Source organism: Symphalangus syndactylus, chromosome 21 (assembly GCF_028878055.3).
Source record: "Symphalangus syndactylus isolate Jambi chromosome 21, NHGRI_mSymSyn1-v2.1_pri, whole genome shotgun sequence".
Taxonomy (NCBI): Eukaryota; Metazoa; Chordata; class Mammalia; order Primates; family Hylobatidae; genus Symphalangus; species Symphalangus syndactylus.
The window spans coordinates 78660065-78679357 of record NC_072443.2 but is presented as its reverse complement, the minus strand read 5'-3'; the positions used below and the strand labels follow the sequence as shown (position 1 = coordinate 78679357).

Genomic DNA, 19293 nt, shown 5'->3' with positions numbered 1-19293 from the left:
GATAGAAGTATTTACTTCTTTGTTTGGCTAAATAATACTATTGTATATTCATACCATATTTTGTGTATCCATTCATCGATTGAGGGACATTTGTGTTGTTTCCACCTTTTGGCTGTTATTAATTCTATGAACATTCATGTAAAAGTTTTTATGTGAACATGTGTTTTTAATTCTTTAGGGTCTATACCTAAAGTTGGAATTTCTGGGTCATATGGTACCTCTATCTTGAATTTTTGAGGAACTTCCAAACTGTCTTCAAAATGGTTGTACCATTTTGCATTCCCACCAGCAATGTATGAGGGTTCCAATTACTCCACATCCTCACAACACTTGTTATTTTTGTCTTTTTGACATAGCCATCCTAATAAATGTGAAATGATATCTCATGTGACATTGACTTACATTTCCCTAATGAACAATGATGTGGAACATCTTTTAATGTGCTTATTGGCTATTTATGTATCTTTTCTGGAGGAAGATCTATTCAAATCCTTTTTCCATTCTTAAATTAGGTGTTTCTTTTTATTGTTGAGTTGTAAAAAGTTCTTTAAATATTCTAGATACTAGACCTTATCAAATATGTGATTTGAAAATATATTCTCCATTATCTGGGTTGTCTTTTAATTTTATCGATGGTGTCCTTTGAAGCACAAAAGTTTTTAATTTTGATGGCATCCACTTTCTTTTTCTGTTGCTTATGCCATTGGTGTTATTTCTAAGAAACCATATCTAATCCAATGTCACAAAAAATTAATTTTGGTTCTTACATTTAAATTTACAATCTGTTGCAAGTTAATTTTTGTATATCATGTGAAGTAGGGAGAACAACTTCATTCTATTGCATGTGGGTATCCAGTTGTCCCAGCATCATTTGATGAAAAGATTGTTTTTCTTATTAAATTGGCACTCTTGGCAAAAATCAATTAATTATAAATGCTAGGGTTTTTTTCCTAGATTTTTGATTCTACATTATTCATGTACTTGTCTTATTTGTCTATCTTTATGGCAGTACTATATCATCTTGATTAATATAAATTCATAGGAAGATTCGAAATCAGAAAGTGCAAAGCCTACAACTTTGTTCTGCTTTTTCAAGATTGCTTTGGTTATTCTGGGCCCCTTGCATTTCCACACGAACTTCAGGATTTGCTTTTCCATTTATGCAAAGAAGGGCAGCTTGGATTTGAAAGAGATTGTATTGAATATGTAGACCAATTTGGGGAGTATTGCCATTTTAACAGTATTAATTCTTCCAGTCTATAAACATGGAATGCCTTCCCACTTATTTAGGTATTTCTTAACTTCACTGAAATGGTTTTTAGTTTTCAGTGCCAAATCTCACAATTCTTTTGTGAAATTTATTCCTCCTAAGTATTTTATTCCTTTTTAAGCTATTGTAGACAGAATTTCTTTCTTGATTGCAATTTCAATTTGTCCATTGCTCGTGTATACAACTGAGTTTTGCGTATTGATCTTGTGTCCTGCAACCTTACTGAACTTCTTTATTAACTCCAATAATTCTTTTGTGGATTCACTACAATTTTTTATGTAGAATTTCTGTGGCTTTTTAAGAGTCCCAGGAATATGTCAGAGCCCTTCAAAGACCCCTGCAAATGTCTCATTCCTCAGTTTTTCCATTTAAGTTTTTTGGTCAACCTCTTGTTAGCCCCAACTGGTAATGGCACCTCAGACAGCTGTAATATTAAACATTTGCTGCCAATTGTTTTCAACAAGTATCTTGAAGATAACACTATTCATACAGAGTGAGCTCTGAATCAAGTCAAACAAAAACAAGCCCTGAGAATGGAGCTTTTCAGCAAGCTTTCAGACAAGCCAAATAGTGGAAATTCTCTGGAGATCAGGCTTTAGGAAAACTCCAAACCTATTTTTTCCCTTCCAGTGGCTGATAGGCTACTGGTTTTCACAGCAATCATAACTGTAATCCTGATGGTTTTCAAGGCTACTATGGCTGGGGAAGAGGAAAGAATTATAAATTTTAAAATGCTATAAATTTAATTGTTCTTACAAAGTTTCAATTATTTTTCTTAAACACTCCTCAGATTGTTGTAAGCCTTTAGTTATTTCTACAGTTCTTCAAAAGCTGATTTTGACAGGTTTTTTGTTTGTTTGGTTGGTTGGTTGGTTTTGTTTGTTTGTTTGCAAGTGTTCTTATTTCTTCATTTCTTTTATGAAGAAGTGAATTTTCAGAGATCCTTACTCAACCATTCTAGAAGTCAGCCCAGTGCATTTATTTATTTATTTATTTATTGAAATTCTTACTGCAGAATTCTGAAAAGAGCAATCAAAGATAGGACTTGAGCCAGTAGAAAATGCACTTAATAAGAATTGGGCACTGATGAAGTAGTTGTCAATTCTAAAAAACAAAGAAAAATTAATTTGCCAATTTAAAGTACTTGAAATATTTTTTAAGTGAAGCAGCACCTTCTTTATAAGTTTCTTTTCTATTTGCTCACTATCAATTAAAATCCAAATAGTATTGGAAGTAATGTCCTTAGAATACTAAGCATGCAAATCCATTATTATGTTTCTTCATGATACACACTAGTGAGAGTGAGAAGGGGAGATTCCCTGTTTTTACTACTTTTTCTAGGCCCAAAGGATGTCTTCATAGCTCTGTTACCAAAGTGAGGCATGTTGTGGCAACTTCCAGAGATGAAGCAAAGTGCTGAGAAAAATTAAACTCTTTCAGGCTTGCCCTAAAAACTTAACCCTTTAGTGTGATGTCAATATCTCAGGGATTCCCTCTAATTCACTGGAGGAAGAAAAAGTCCCACCAATAGTATTGATACATACATTGTGCAGTATGGATTTTGTAGGGGCTAAGCTTTTTTTTTTTTTTTTTTTTTGATAGCCCTTTCTATTCAACTTTCAAGGTTAAATCTAAAAATTTGTGTAAAGTGCTATATGAAATAGCAACGTTTCAATATAATTCTTATATTTCAGGATGTGTTACAGAGCAGCTGATGGCCCCCAGGGAATCTATCCTTATCACTTCCAAAATTGATTGGTGCTGTTACCAGAAGGTAGCAGAAGTTATTTTCCTTCCGATTATCTCCAAAGCACAGCACTTGCTCCTTCTATATTTATAACCTAGGCACCCTAACCAACAGCTGCTTCAATGTGATGGGAGCAAACCGAGATTCTCAGCTTAGATATGGGCAAGCTTTGAGACAGAATAAAGGCATACTATGTTCCTTTCCTTGATTCAGCTAATTGCTGAATGACATTTTAATAAGCATCTGAGGTAGGACAAACCTGCCATTTATATTAAGATCAGCCTTGAGCTGTAGACAAGAATTTGGACTATAGAATTCAGCAGGAACACCTAGATACCAAAGCTGCGCAAAATGACAAAAAACAAAACAAAACAAAAAAAACAACAACAAAACTGATCCTTGCATATATTTGATGTCCATAACCAAGGGATAGGAAAATTTTGTCTACTTCCTATAAGAAAAGGCAGTTTCCAAGGGTGGAGCAAGGATAATTTCATGCTGTTAAAATTCTAGTTAGAAATTCCTATTTGAAGACTCTGGTAGTTCTTTGCCATCCCTTCTCTGAACTAACATTTTAGATGCTTGGGTTGTGATCTTCCAGCAAACCTTATTTTAAAATAGGCCCTTTCATCTTTGAAGTGGCTTTGGGGCATCCTTCTCAGTGCCAAGATCACAGTTATCTATTGCACAAATGAGGCCAAATGAGGATGCCACTTGGCCTTCCTTTCACAAACATCTTTCCTACCCATGACAAAGCAACAAAGCAGTGAATGGTTCAATGGCATCTGAAGCACATAAATTGTAAATTTTCCCACACAAGGAAATCAATAGATATTTTCAAAAGGTCAAAGAGTTTCCCTCTATACTAACAAGCTGAATCTACTGGGGGAAAGAAGTGTTGGAAGATTCCACTTCTGTGATGAGTATCTTGTTATAGTACCGTGGCTTGTTTTCCTACACAAAGATTGAATCCTGAGAGAAGACAATTTTCCTGTAAAACAAGCAATGCGGTCCTTAGCCAATGTGACCTTGAACCAATCCAAGCTTTATTGGCTTTAATCTCCTTATATACAAATGGGAATAATAACAGTATCCGCCCCCAACAGACTGTAATAGGCATAAGTTCCTGTAAAATGCCTACCCCACTGCCTGGCTCCTAGTCAATGCCCAGTAAACAGTATCTCTGAAGTTAACAAGGTCTAGATTGATGATGGTGGTGTCTGATGATGATAAGCTGATACTGAATATTAGCTGATATTGAAATTTAGCTCAGAATCTCCCTATTCTTCTGATCATGCCCTTTCTACATCTCTAACAAAGTTTGTCCCTCAGCACTCAGTTAACTCAGATCCCACCCCCAGATAGAAATAGAATACCACAGCTTAATAAGTTTAAATGTCTGCAATTTAAAGAGGACTACAAGAAAACACTGAATAAAGTACTCCACAGGGTGAGTTTAGGTGCCAGAGCATTTCTCCAGAGCAACTTTTTATGGGTAGCCAGGGAGGAAGAAATGAATGAGACCAAGTTAAAGTAGAAGAAACAGAGCTCAATTCAAAGCCCACCTGGATAGATGGTTTTGTGAGGTTGATTCCTGGATATCACTACAATGAACACGTTTGTTGGAAGAGCTGAGCCATGGAGACTTTTGCTAATGTTGGGTGATTAGATTATTACACAAAGCAGCATAGAAGGCAGCCTTCCCTCCTGCCCCTTTGCCCTCCTCTTCTTAATTTTGTAGATTGATTTGACCACTCATCAGTTAATTAAGATATTTATTCCCTGCACTAGGGTTAGCCTACTTATCAGATGATAATAAAACTCATTTGAAAACTAAAGAGAAACATTTAATTCCAAGTCATGTACAAAAGCGCATTTATAGATAGATATCATGAGGAAAAACAAGATCTGAACTTTTAAAACTTAAATTCCAAGGTTTGGGGGCAGGAGGGTTTATTTCTACTGTATTTCCAAGATGCAGGCATTCATGTTTAAATTTTTTTTTCTGATTCATTAAAGACGACTGATCTGGTAGAGGAATAATCATACAGAAGTTGAAGTCTAAAGTCCTGAATTCAAATTCTGACTCTAATGAGCTCTGTTACCATGAGAAAGTCATTTAATTTCTCCATGCTCCATTCACTCAATTGTAAAATGAAAGTGCTTAATAACCTATTTTCTTTTGTGCATGTACATTTTACAATCTTTATACATGCTCATCATTTTTTTAATGCATGGGTATGTCAAGAAAACAGCAAAGTTCTCCCTACTCATTACCCAACAGTCTTACTGCTCAGAGGTAACTATAGTTAACTGTTTGTATACATTCATATATGTGAAGACATGAAGACATATATTTTACAGAAAAAATGATTCCACTATATCAAATGTTGTGCAATTGCTTTTTTATTCCTAATAATATTTTCCTGAGCTTCATTTTAAGTGAGTTCAGGTAAATCTACTTTAAATACTACATAACATTACATTATGTCATGGTTTATTTAACTTTTCATTGATTTACAAATTTAGGTTATTTCTGTTTTTGTTTTTTAGCTGATACAAATAAGGCAGCAATGAATTTTCTGGGGCAACTATCATGTGCCTTAGGCTCATATACCAGTTGACTGGATATCATAGAATTCTTCTAAGAAATTGACTTTTTCTTCTTTCCTAGACCATAGTTTTTGGTCTAAAAATGTGTATAGAAAGCTTCAGCAAGTAACTCAGAACACCATCTCTCTTGTCCTCTCTTTCTCTCTCTCTCAAAAAAAGAGGCAAATATGACATTTTACTGCAAATCTGACAGAAACCCACATGAAAGCCTGCATAAGGGTTTTCAGAAAGTTTTATTTAAATTGTCAGTAAAGGCATACAGTTTAAACTGCCAAGTCCCTCAGAACTTTAGAGAAATATTTAGGAATTGATGAACGTTAATAACAACAATGTAATGACATAGTCGGGGGTGGGGGGCAGATGTTAATTTGTTAAAGAAAAACATGCAGAGCTCAGCTGAGAAGAAAAATCCCCTTTTCTGACTGACACAACTGAGCAAAAAGAATCATTCAACTTCAAAGCCAAAACAAAAAAACTTAACTACTTACCATAATTTAGGAGTAAAGATTGACAGTTTGCTGCAAAAGTTAATCTCCTGATTCATGTTGAAGGCATTGACTCAATAGAGTACCATCATTTATAGTATTGCCTATGAGTTAATAAAATTTGCTGTTGGAGAGTTTACAACTTCCTGTGTTTAAGAACAAAGGTTCCTTAAAAAAAAAGAAGATGTAATTTTAGTTATTCATGCCTCTTTCAACTCAAACACTGCACATTACAAGTGAACAAGATATGATAATTCAAACCAATAAAAGTTACTACAAAGAAAAGAATATGATGCATGGCCTGTTCACCTGTTTCTGAAGGTAGAGTATCATCAAGTTGGAGAAAAGGAAGTCAGGTAGAAATGGCACGACCACCATCTTATTTTCTTCCATCACTGCATTTATCCAACAATGCCCATTTACCGTACATGCACTTAATTTGTATTGTAACCATCCATCTTCATCTCAGAGTGAGATGTATTTCCTAGGTGTGAGGGAAGATTTCCAAATTAATAAGTTATTTCTGTATCAAAATTCTCTGAAAGGATTATGAAGAGTGTGATGAGAAAAATCACACTTTCAACCCTAGTCTGAAACAGCACAATATATTCTTTTGTCTTTTTAAAGAAACTTCATGTAAGGGGCCAAAACAATTCAAGAAACCATTCTGGGATGGTCAACTAGTCACCCCAAGCAGTTTCTTCTTTCTTTATAGCTGCATCTCTCAGAGAGTTGTAGAATATGACAAATTCAAAGAGATCAGGGCTGATAGTTTCACAAAAATTACAGCTTCATAAAAATTATTAATGTAAATAACTTTGAAATTATTTACATTAGCAAACTCCAAAGGAAATCCTGAGTCTATAATAAGGACATATAACAAAAAAACTGAAACTGAAATTTTCACAATCTCATAATATTCAATCCTTACTTTCTCAGTATTATTACAGATATCCCATAGGTTTCTAAGATTTTCAGTGTTTCAGAACTATTCTTGTTAGTGTGAAATTTCCAACATAGAGAAAAGCCGTATTTTTTATAAATCTTACAGAAATGCTTATCTTAGGCAAAAGTGTTTCACTTAGAAGTATGTCATTAAAGGATTCTGGATTCTACGTAGTGGCCACTTTAGAGGGAACTCTAGTCTGAATATTTTCTGTTGTTATCTGCCTTTCATTCACTTGTCTTTTGCATCCTGATTTCCACGTGGAACTTCCCCTTCCATAATCTCAGTAGGATGGTGTTTATCATTTCCACAGCACCACAGGTGGTCAGGTGATCCAAGCCTGATCAATTACAGCATCACATCCCTGGAGCCATAGTGATTAGTTTAGAGGTGAACAAAGGGGCTCAGTCAAGGCTGATTGTAGCCAATGAGTCAAAGTAGTCAGTGCCAGGGCTCTAACTTGAAAGAGAGATGCTCTGTTTCCATGTGTACTGCTTTTAATTCATGGATATTCCATTTTCACTCACTTTCAGTTTTTGTTTTGTTTTTCTTAATCATTTCTACTCCCTCTCTTCGGGTTTTTTGTTGTTGTTGTTGTTGTTTTAACTCTGGCCAACTCTCTCCATGTCTTATCCTTTTGGAACTGCAGTATCCCAGGAACCACCCAGAGAACAGAAAACCATTTTTTGCTTCCGAAGGATTAGGATCTAGGCACGAGGCGGAATTCAGTTGAAGAGTTTCTTACATGTTCTTTACAAAAACAACAAAACAGAAAATAATAAATGAAATAACTACTATCAAAAGGCAGCTGACCCAGCACTTCTTTTCCTTTTTTCTTGAAGTTTGGCCGGGCAGTCTGCAAAACAAAGAAACGTACTGGCGACGTGAGGTTCATATGTCAGAACTCTTTATCTTGAGTGGGGCTGAAAACTTAACTTGAATTGACTTGAGAGAGAGAAGATATTTTCCTCTCTATCAGAAACGTTCAGGGTAGAGGTTGGCTTAGGGAACAAATGAATTCAGGATCCAAATGATGTCATTGGACTCATTTTCACTCCTTATCTCCACTCTGTCTTCCTCTGTTGATTTTAAGGTCAGGACCTGAAAAATCAAAGCTTGTAGTGACACCTGAAAAATCAAGGCTCAAGTACTTTTTATAGCTGGGGGAAGAGGAAGCATACGCAAGATTTTCACTGTGCCTCATTGGATTTGACTGAACCCATTCATTCATTCATCTACTGCTGTTTCTCTCTACGCAGTTGCTTTCTGATTACAAACACATCAGTGACCACGGCATCCCTGAGATGGTGACTTCTGATCACAAGTCTATGTGACTTTCCAACTCATCTCTCCAAAGGAAACTAATTCAAACACACTAATTTCAAAATCCATGGTGAGAGATTCTGATAGAAGTCATTTTGTGTCTACCCCTGGTCCAATCAGAGGAGCTGTGAAGATTGGCTCTTTGGGGCATTAAGGCAGAGCCTCTAAGAAAGCAGAGAGAAAGAAGAGGAAACAGTCCCAGCATAACACAGTCCCCACCATAATACACACACATCTCAAAAGTCTTTAGGGTCTTTCTGTTATGCCAACCTATTCACTCATGTGATACAGGAATGGAGACAACATTGGATAACTCTCTACATTCAGGCTAGGCAGAATTCCCAATCCCAGCCTTCCCCATGTGCTCCCAAAGCTCAAGTTTCACCCTAGACCAGTGAAGTAGGGTGAGTAAACCTCAAGGAATAACACAAATGCCTATAAGCAACTCCAGCTTAATTTCTAACTTGTACCACATATGCCAGATGCAATGAGTTCAAATCCTGGCTCCATTAATTATTAGCTATGTTGCCTTGGGCAAGTCACTAAACTTCTCTTTGCCACATTTTCTTTAACTGTAAAATGTAACCCTCATGATTTTTGTGTAAACCTCAGGATATCCCTCCTTCATAAAATTCTGTGTATCATGATTCTCCACAATGGGATTATTTGGTGGTATTCTCTTATACTTAAACCCCTGTTAACACTCGTAAGTTTTCTATTACCCACCCACTCCTAAATGATGACAAGGCAAAGTCAGAGAGTGTCAGTGTGGAAATATAAATCTGACTTCTCAACCCAGCCCTGAGCCCAGACATAGCGTTGCTTTGAAAAGGCACTAAACTTGGGCCCCCAGATTGTCACCTACAAAATGAGGGAATTGGAGTGATTGTTCCTGTTTCCTTCCGGCTTTATTCTAAGAATACCCATTAAGTGTAACAATTATTTTAAGACTCGACTTATGGTAACTTAAATGTTACCGTCATGGAAAATTAAGATGCCTTTGTTAAACAAGGGAAGTACCAGTGTGCTGTCAAATATGGAATTCTCTTGTATAAATGTGACTGGAGAAAAAAAATGTGAGAGCAACCTCTGCGCAAGGCTTCTGATAGTCTCTGAGGTAATATCCTGAGAGGATATGGCTCCTCATTAAGAGACCCCGGCCCAGCACAGCGGAAGGAGGAAGAAGCAGCAAAATGCTTTCCCCTGTGATATGTTGCCGGTCTTTCACAGATCTGTATTTTTTTTCCTCCCTTGTTTCCATTTATTGGTTAACTACTAATATTAATAGTTTTCTTAGCCCGGCAGTAACCCCTATTTGTGATTTAGAAAACAGATTCCAAAGGCAATCCTTGTTTCACTGGAAGCTGAGATTTTGGCTTGCTGCACCTCGTGGCCTTCTGGGTTCTGACGGAGGCTTAACCTGAGAAGAATATTATGTCTGGGTAAGGAACAGAGCAGTCCCTGAGCTGCCACAGCTATAGAACCTTGGTATGCCAGGAAATATACTTTCGTTCCAGGATCATTTTCAAGTCACTATCCAGGCCTCTCCAAAGAAGCAAATACCATTCTGCCTTGATTTTCATCCTGACATGGGCTTGGGCACAAATACTTTGTCCAGCAGCATCAAACACTGTTCTGCAGAGGCTTCATCCTCAAACCATCCTATCAAAGAAATAACTGCAGGATACTCAGCCTCACAGTAGAACTCATTATGAATACAAGCCCTGTTTTATAAACCTAATCACATTTTCCATAGAAAATGCAGGAAGCCAGCCGGGCGAGGTGGCTCACGCCTATAATCCCAGCACTTTGGGAGGCCGAGGCGGGCAGATGACAAGGTCAGGAGTTCAAGACCAGCCTGGCCAACATGGTGAAATCCTGTCTCTACTAAAAGTACAAAAATTAGATGGGAATGGTGGTGGGCACCTGTAATCCCAGTTACTGAAGAGGCTGAGGCAGGAGAATTGCTTGAACCCAGGAGGTGGAGATTGCAGTGAGCCGAGATCGTGCCACTGCACTCTAGCCTGGGTGACAGAGCAAGACTCTGTCTCGGAAAAAAAAAAAAAAAAAAAAAGCAGGAAGCCAATCAGAGAAGCAAAATTATTTCTTTTGTTTTGTTCTGTGTGAGATAGGGTCTCATTCTATTGCCCAGGCTGGAGTGCAGTTCTGCAATCATAGATCACTGCAGCCTTGAACTCCTGGCCTCTCACATGATCCTCTCTCCTTGGCCTCCCAAAGCACTGGGATTACAGGCATGAGCCACCACACCTGGCCAAAATTCATAGATAGATATGAATGGGTATGATATTTCACACTTGAGAGAAATAAGGGAGGTGGGAAAAATCATTCTTTGAACACTTGCTACTTGTCAAGCTTTAAATGCATTGTAAAATTAAATCCAAATAAGAACTCTGGGTGTGGCAGGGCAGTCTATTTCCATACTACAGACCTATGAGGCAATTTGCTCAAGGCCACTCAACTAGTAACAGCTGAGCTGGGATCCGAACCCAAGTCTGTTTTTCTTACCCCTCCTACTGCCAAATGCCCAAATATCACTTGAAATAACTGGAGGAATTCATTTTCTAATTTAGATTCATATTGATGCATATTATGTTTCTTAACTTGTGAACAAGGCTTATTTCTATAGCACTTTCATAATACCCCAGAAAGTAAAATTTTTCTCTAAAAGAGACTCTGAGAATTTTAATATTTTGCTTACTCAAAAAGGCAGATTACATTCTGCATTCAAAACAAAATAGCTCCCCCTACAGTTTTTGTTGTATTCTCATCCTCGGCCAAAGCCGAGGATGACACAGAGAACCCCTAGGTCAGATACTAGAAGGCAGAGCTGTGCATTTGCCCCTTATTGATGGGAATAATTATTGGTCCATCTGCTTAGAGAGGATCAGGGTTGCTACTCAGGACAAGGAGACAGCCCTTTAACAGTTCCTCACTTTCTTAAGTGTCGGCAACAATTAGTAGAATAACTCTGTAGCTGCTAAGAGTCTCGTGTTGATTTTGACAGGCTCCAGGCTGGAGTAAAAATGTGCTTTCTGGAGGCCAAATTCCCTTCCAGCTTCCAGTGCATAGCTGGCAAAGGCAGACACTGTCAGCTATTCAACTGCCGAGATTCCTCTGTGATGTCATGAGTCCCAGCTGGGCCCAGCGCCCACTGCCTCCCGGTAACTGGTTGGAAACTTGCAAAGCTGTGCGTCAGCATCACGTTAGGAACATGGCACCTACGTGCTCTCCCATGGGTCTGCAACGAGGGAACACCACTGATGATGCAAGGACTGCTGGGAACTTCACTATAGTTCTGGGTGCTCAGTGACCCTGGGGACGTCAATAATTTGAACTGGCCTGACGTCATTTACTCTCACTATCCCTTACAACAATCAGCTGTCTCTGCCTCTTTTGGATTTGGTTCTTTCTCCTAGGTAATTTCCCAAGGAATTTTTAGGTGGAGGGAAGTGGAAAACCCTTCATGTAGTCCATGCAAAACCTACGTAAGTGGACAAATGAAGGAAGATGGATAATAATCAGCCCGCTATTGACAATGTTAAGAAAAATTAAATTAGAAAATGGAGCTAGAAAGTACCCTGAAAACTTTAAAGGACATAGAAACAATAATAATTAACATGTGATGAGCTCTTAACATGGGCTAACGACTGTGTTAACAACTTTACATGTAATATTTCTTTTAATCCTCAAACCAGGCTTATAAAGTTCATGCTATGAATAGACCCATTTTGCAGAAGAGAAAACTGAGTTGGAGAAGTTAAATATTAAAAAGATGTCAAATTGCCAAGCAGAAAATTAAATCTATATCTGTATGACTCTAAAGCTCATGTTCTTAACACTGGATAGTACTGCTTCCCCAAAACAGAAGTGCACGTTAAGTAGCAATTTATAATGGAAAGTATAATCAGATACTTGGAATGATACTCAGATCCTGAGAAACCTGAGGTTTTAAAACATCAGCATACTTTCTCAGTAAAGTTGCCCTTTGCACCCATAAAGTGCCTCTTACCTCGATGACTGAACATGACAATTAGTGTGTATAGAATGATTTGTGACTTTTTAAGCATTTCCATATGTGCCATTTTATTGAATCCTCCCAGTAATCCTATAAGAAACACGGGGCAGGAATGTCTACTTTCTAGATAAAGCAACTGAAGAAGTTAAGTGACATGGCCAAGGTCCCATAATTTAAAAAGAAGAATCTACTGATTCTCAGTTCATAGCTTTTTCTACTTCCCTGAGATGCCTGACTTGGGAACAAATGGTAACTTCAATTCTTCCACCTCTTCCCTACAGCAAACCTAGCCCTTGGTATCTGCCTTACTCCACCTTCTTTAAAGAGATAACCATCCTGTTACCCACAAACTTCTGTGCATCCAAGGACAGGGTTAAATAAATCACGTATTTGCCCTGATCCTCCCTGCCTGTCAGTATTTGCTGAATGGCTTCTTCAGAAACTACCCAGAGTTATTGGTAGCTGCCAAAGACTTTCTTCACAGAATTGGAAAAAACTACTTTAAAGTTCATATGGAACCAAAAAAGAGCCCCCATCACCAAGTCAATCCTAAGCCAAAAGAACAAAGCTGGAGGCATCATGCTACCTGACTTCAAACTATACTACAAGGCTACAGTAACCAAAACAGCATGGTACTGGTACCAAAACAGAGATATAGATCAATGGAACAGAACAGAGCCCTCAGAAATAATGCCGCATATCTACAACCATCTGATCTTTGACAAACGTGACAAAAACAAGCAATGGGGAAAGGATTCCCTATTTAATAAATGGTGCTGGGAAAACTGGCTAGCCATAAGTAGAAAACTGAAACTGGATCCCTTCCTTACACCTTATACAAAAATTAATTCAAGATGGATTAAAGACTTACATGTTAGACCTAAAACCATAAAAACCCTAGAAGAAAACCTAGGCAATGTCATTCGACATAGGCATGGGCAAGGACTTCATGTCTAAAACACCAAAAGCAATGGCAACAAAAGCCAAAATTGACAAATGGGATCTCATTAAACTAAAGAGCTTCTGCACAGCAAAAGAAACTACCATCAGAGTGAACAGGCAACCTACAAAATGGGAGAAAATTTTCGCAACCTACTCAACTGACAAAGGGCTAATATCCAGAATCTACAATGAACTCAAACAAATTTACAAGAAAAAAACAAACAACCCCATCAAAAAGTGGGCAAATGATATGAACAGACACTTCTCAAAAGAAGACATTTATGCAGCCAAAAAACACATGAAAAATGCTCATCATCACTGGCCATCAGAGAAATGCAAATCAAAACCACAGTGAGATACCATCTCACACCAGTTAGAATGGCCATCATTAAAAAGGAAACAACAGGTGCTGGAGAGGTTGTGGAGAAATAGGAACACTTTTACACTGTTGGTGGGACTGTAAACTAGTTCAACCATTGTGGAAGTCAGTGTGGCGATTCCTCAGGGATCTACAACTAGAAATACCATTTGAGCCAGCCATCCCATTATTGGGTATATACCCAAAGGATTATAAATCATGCTGCTATAAAGACACATGCACATGTATGTTTATTGCGGCACTATTCACAATAGCAAAGACTTGGAACCAACTCAAATGTCCAACAACAATAGACTGGATTAAGAAAATGTGGCACATATACACCACGGAATACTATGCAGCCATGAAAAATGATGAGTTCATGTCCTTTGTAGGGACATGGATGAAACTGGAAACCATCATTCTCAGCAAACTATCGCAAGGACAAAAAACCAAACACCGCATGTTCTCACTCATAGGTGGGAATTGAACAATGAGAACTCATGGACACAGGAAGGGGAACATCACACACCGGGGACTATTGTGGGGTGAGGGGAGGGGTGAGGGCTAGCATTAGGAGATATACCTAATGCTAAATGACGAGTTAATGGGTGCAGCACACCAACATGGCACATGTATACATATGTAACAAACCTGCACATTGTGCACATGTACCCTAAAATTTAAAGTATAATAATAATAAAATTAAAAAAAAAAGAAAGAAACTACCCCAAGTTTTCTTGACCAGCTGAAAGTGATGAGCAGTGGAGAGAATTTACAAGGCAGGAGGAATGAATGGGAGTTTGGCAGACTAGACATTTGGGGATGATATTGTCTGAATTGGTTAATTTGTTTTAATCAAGTGGCTTAGTTCAAGCCATCATTAGCTCTCCCATGTCAATGGTATAAGTGGAATGACCTCCTAAAAGGTCCTGCTGTACCCGGCCAACGTATTTGGATCCATTTTTTAAAGTGAAGCCGATTTAATCTTACAAAAAATGCAAGTTCCTCTTGTCTTTAAGCCTTTCAAATGCTTCCCAAGGACTTTAGGATTAAAACAACAAATCCTTATAATAACATATGACCCCGGCTTACTTGTCCAACCTCTGCTCGGGTCACTCCCCAACATGCCGCATTTCCCCTCTCAGTCTGCACCCCAATCTCTTTACCCAGTGTATGAGAATTCCCTTCACAACTTCCCTGACAATAGTCCTCCAACCTAGGCTTGAACATGCCCAGGAATAGCCTGGCGGAATAGCCATTCTCTTGACTGGCACATCAAATTATCATTCCCTAGCTGAGTCCCAATCAGCTTCTTTATAACTTGGGCTCAGAAGTCATGGAGATTTGGGTCCATGCACACTAGCTGTGTGAGTCAGCGTCAAAGCCTCAGTTTCTTCATCTGAGAGATGGGTAAACTGATGAAGTTGTAGCAATTAAGTGAGAACAGGTGCAGAATATTCCTAACAGTGCCCTAAATGTAGTAAGTGCTCAGTAAGTATTAGCCATCATCATCATCATCACTTTTACCATATACCTTTCCACTCACTTGGCTGCACTTCCTGAGTTTCTTCAACCAACGCAGAGTAGCATTAACTATTTAAAAATCAGTTAACATTTAATAGTCCCCCCAGGACATATAGTCTAATGCCCTTTTATCTAGGGAGAAGTCTTAGATTATCATAAGAAGTTCCCTAGGTCTGCTGCCAAGTTATGGGGGTTTACTGACTAGGACCATAAGCTGATTGCCGCATCTTCTCCCACCAAGCCAGGCCCACACCTAATGCCCATGTACACACACCAAAGAATAAGTGAATTTCCCAGTTCAGTTACTTTTAGAATTGGACTTCTAATCCAGCTTTAGTCTATACTACATCAACACTATAGGAATAGAAGAGGAGGAGGATGATAGTCTAAGACCCAGGACAGTTGCAAAAGGATTTTCTGTTTAACAAAAAAGAAAATAATGGCTGGGAGCAGTGGCTCATGCCTGTAATCCCAGCACTTTGGGAGGCCGAGGCGGGCATATCACAAGGTCAGGACATCGAGACCACCCTGGCTAACATGGTGAAACCACGTCTCTACTAAAAAATGCAAAAGATTGGCCAGGCATGGTGGCAGGTGCCTGTGGTCCCAGCTGCTTGGGAGGCTGAGGCAGAAGAACGGCGTGAACCTGGGAGGCAGAATTTGCAGTGAGCCGAGATCACGCCACTGCACTCCAGCCTGGACGACAGAGCGAGACTCCATCTCAAAAAAAAAAAAAAAAAAAAGAAAAAGAAAAAGAAAAAAATACATAAATAAATAACAAGAAAAAGAAAACATATCATTTTTGGTTCACAGTGAAAAATCAATATGGTCTCTGTCTTTTCTTTCAAGAACTCGAATGCTTCCTACTTCAAAGCATATCATCTAAGTTATTGCCTTTCATAAAGACACAAAAATGAGACATTAATTTGTGCAGCATGAATTGAATTTCTGAAGGAAATATATGGGGAGTGTGTTTGAGGAGAAACTATAGAGGCCAATGTAGTAAAACATGCCTCCCTGCATTGGTGTTATGAATCATCACACTCAGCCAATGTGGGTAGACTGTGCCACATTGCATCATGTCTGCACACCACGCCAGATGACCATAAAGAAGCATCACGTTTCTTTGCATATACAGCCTCATCTAACCATAAAGAAATAATTAAACAAGCAACCAATAAAAATTGCGGACATGTATTTTTTAACTGAAATGTACCATAGCAACTACAGCAATGAAACAGATAAGAGGGAAAACAGATCAATATTTAGAGCATAAATTTTAGTAACACAAAACCAAACTACCATCCAAGAAACCCAACTCTTCTCGCCACATCACCCCAGGAAGGCAGCCAACTCAAGGCAAAAGAGGACATTAATTTCTCAGTTCTCACTCCTATATGATTCCCACTCCCTCTTTAGACCATTAGGACCTGCTCTAAGTAAATGGGGCTCATGGGAAGTTGACAGCAACACCTTCTTGCCCCATCAGCATGGTCTTTCTTCCTCATTGCAGCCACTGACAGCTTTCTGTCCTCAAGGCACTCAGAACATTGATTCACCCAGACTCCTTTGGTTACAAGTGTCAGAAACTAAACTTACTGAGTTAAGCCAAACTGGAAAGATGGGTTCAAATAGCAGGGAAGTCCAGGAGTAAGCTGGCCCCAGGAAGCCCAGTGACTTAGACAATGTGATTACATTTAAACTCCCTCCATCTCCCTCCATCCCCAAGCTCAGGTTCTACCTGTTGTCTTCTTCCTTTTCTATAGATTGGCTTCTTTCTCATGGCCAGGTTGAATGAGGAAATGGTAAAAGAGGTGTGGATGCAGACAACTCTAGGCTTTCATTTCCTGCTTAGTAACACCAGAGCTTCTCTATTCCATTGTCTCTCTCTATGAAACTGCAGGGAACGACTCTGATTGGCCTAAATTGGGTCATGTGCTCATCCCTGTGGCCATGGAAACCAGTTACTATGATTGGCCAGGCCTATTTTTTATGTCCATTCCTATGGCTGCAGGGCCATGTCCTGTGATTGGCAGCTCCTCAGAACCACATGGAGTGGAAGAGCTGTTCCTAGAAATGCGGTGCTTGTTGTTCTGAGAGGTAAGTAGAAAAGACAAAAAATTGACAGTTGTTTACCATATCATCCCGTTCTGTCTTTATTACCATGACACACACATCCTCTGACCCTCTTTCACTTTACCCCATGACCTCTGCTTCCCATTAAATATTTTCTGGAATAATTCTTATAAACATAGACCTTTTAAATCCTGCCTTAAAATCCCACTTGATCTCATTTTCACATTTAAAGAAATCCATCCTAGAAGTCATAAGTAAATAAAAAACACTTTGTGTTTACTACAGTTTAGTTTAAAAAAAAAAAAAAACTTCAGAATTACTTTTGTAGAACTCAAAAAAACATTCAGTTACCAACCATTCCTCCTTTCAAAAGTTCCAAGATGCACAAAGGCTGCTCTCAAGGCCACTCGCCTGCCTGCTCAAATACTGACAACCGCCCCCTCCAAACGGTCCCACTTTTAATTTCCCCTTTAATAGTTCTATTTCTTTTCTCCTACCATTTACTCTTTGACCTTTCTAGAGTAATGAGCTAGAGTCTCCAGACCTACAGTGATAATAAAAACCAAGAAGTTGGTGATCAAGCCAGCAACCTATTAGGTGGAGCAGGAGAAATGGTGGGCCAGGCAGGCAAAGTCAGGTTTTTCACAGCAGGTGAAGGAGGGAGGGGTCTGTGAATATTCACATGCTGATGTATTTTCCCTGCAATCTCCCTAATCACTTAAAGTTCAGACAGTTGGCAACAGCCACTTATTTCACAAACTCATTCACAACAAGGCAGGGTTACCAAAGCACAGATGCTACACAAGGAAATAGCTTTGTAGTCAAATAAATCTGGGAAAGGCTTCCCATCATATTCCTCAGTTTGAGGTTTATGGTGTACCTGAAAGACTGACAATTTTTACAGTGAAGGCATACGTTTCTCTTGTTTTACCTGTCATTCCAAAAACACACTTGTTAATAGAACTCTTCATGATAACACCCATTAAAAGTCTTAGGAATATACTTCCAGAATTGTACCACCAAGAGATTTGTGGCTACTAACACCATCTCTGGGAGAATTTTTGCTTTTTTCAGAAGGCTGGCTCAAACATCAAAGCTCTACTGATGGAGATGTTGGGCAAGCAGCCAGCCTGTGGTAGGTACTTGGAAAGAGAACCTTTTGATATCTCGTCTTCTGCGGCCTCTATTTGGTTTGGACTTGCTCTTCATATACCACTGCTGAGTTTCTGAGCACTATACATTGGAGAAGAATCATTTTGGTTCCGTTGAAAGGCCTCTCTTTTCATCAAACCAGTGTGGTGCTTTTCCAGCTCTCATTGCTCCAGGGAGCTATGAGCAGTTTTCCTACCAAAGGCACCAGGTGCTGTCTGTGTTTCTGGGACCTTCTCCAGTGCCTGTCTCTGTTGGTCCCCTTGAATGTGCTGCCTGCATTTTGCTACTTCTAATTGAGAACCATGGGCTTCAAGCTGGGTTTCCATCTCTCTGCCTTGCCCCATTAGACTTGATGTTATATTCTGGAGTTTCAGTCCCAACCCAAAACCTACTCTCATATGCCTAAACTACAGGCCAACTTCACCCAATTAAATTCAGCTCAGGGTTGAGCTTTTAATCCACAACTTGTCTGCAAGAGAAAAATAGAAGTTCCTTTCCTTCTATTTACATTATTTCTGAAATTTCTGAAATAGAAGGAAATAATTTACATTATAAATAATTACATTAGATTATTTCTGAAATCTACAACATTTCAGAAAATTTTAGCTCTTTGGTCAAACTTGGTGCTTTCTACTTGCATTACAGTTATGTGTATGAATGACCTAAGTCCCTGCCCCACTGCCTCACATCTCAAGCTTCTTCAGGACCAAAAAAAATCTATATCTGTTTTTCTCCGTATCTCCCTAATACCTGGGTAACGTCTTTTGCAGGTAGTAAGCACTTAACAAATGCCTATTAACTGAATCAGTAAGAGAATA

The 19293-nt window shown here is 38.8% G+C and overlaps 1 long non-coding RNA gene across 2 annotated transcripts; it reads right to left on the bottom strand.

Annotated features, from left to right (window-relative positions):
* Positions 1 to 2318: 2318 nt before the first annotated feature.
* On the bottom strand, positions 2319 to 17090 carry LOC129471020 (uncharacterized). Of its 2 annotated transcripts, none has more exons than XR_010118684.1 (4): positions 16989 to 17090; positions 6425 to 6599; positions 6119 to 6283; positions 2319 to 2374 (listed from the first exon to the last, which is right to left on the bottom strand). It is a non-coding gene; the product is annotated as an uncharacterized lncRNA (long non-coding RNA). The 2 variants fall into 2 exon arrangements; XR_008653470.2 differs by lacking the exon at positions 2319 to 2374 and adding an exon at positions 3888 to 4008.
* Positions 17091 to 19293: the final 2203 nt, after the last annotated feature.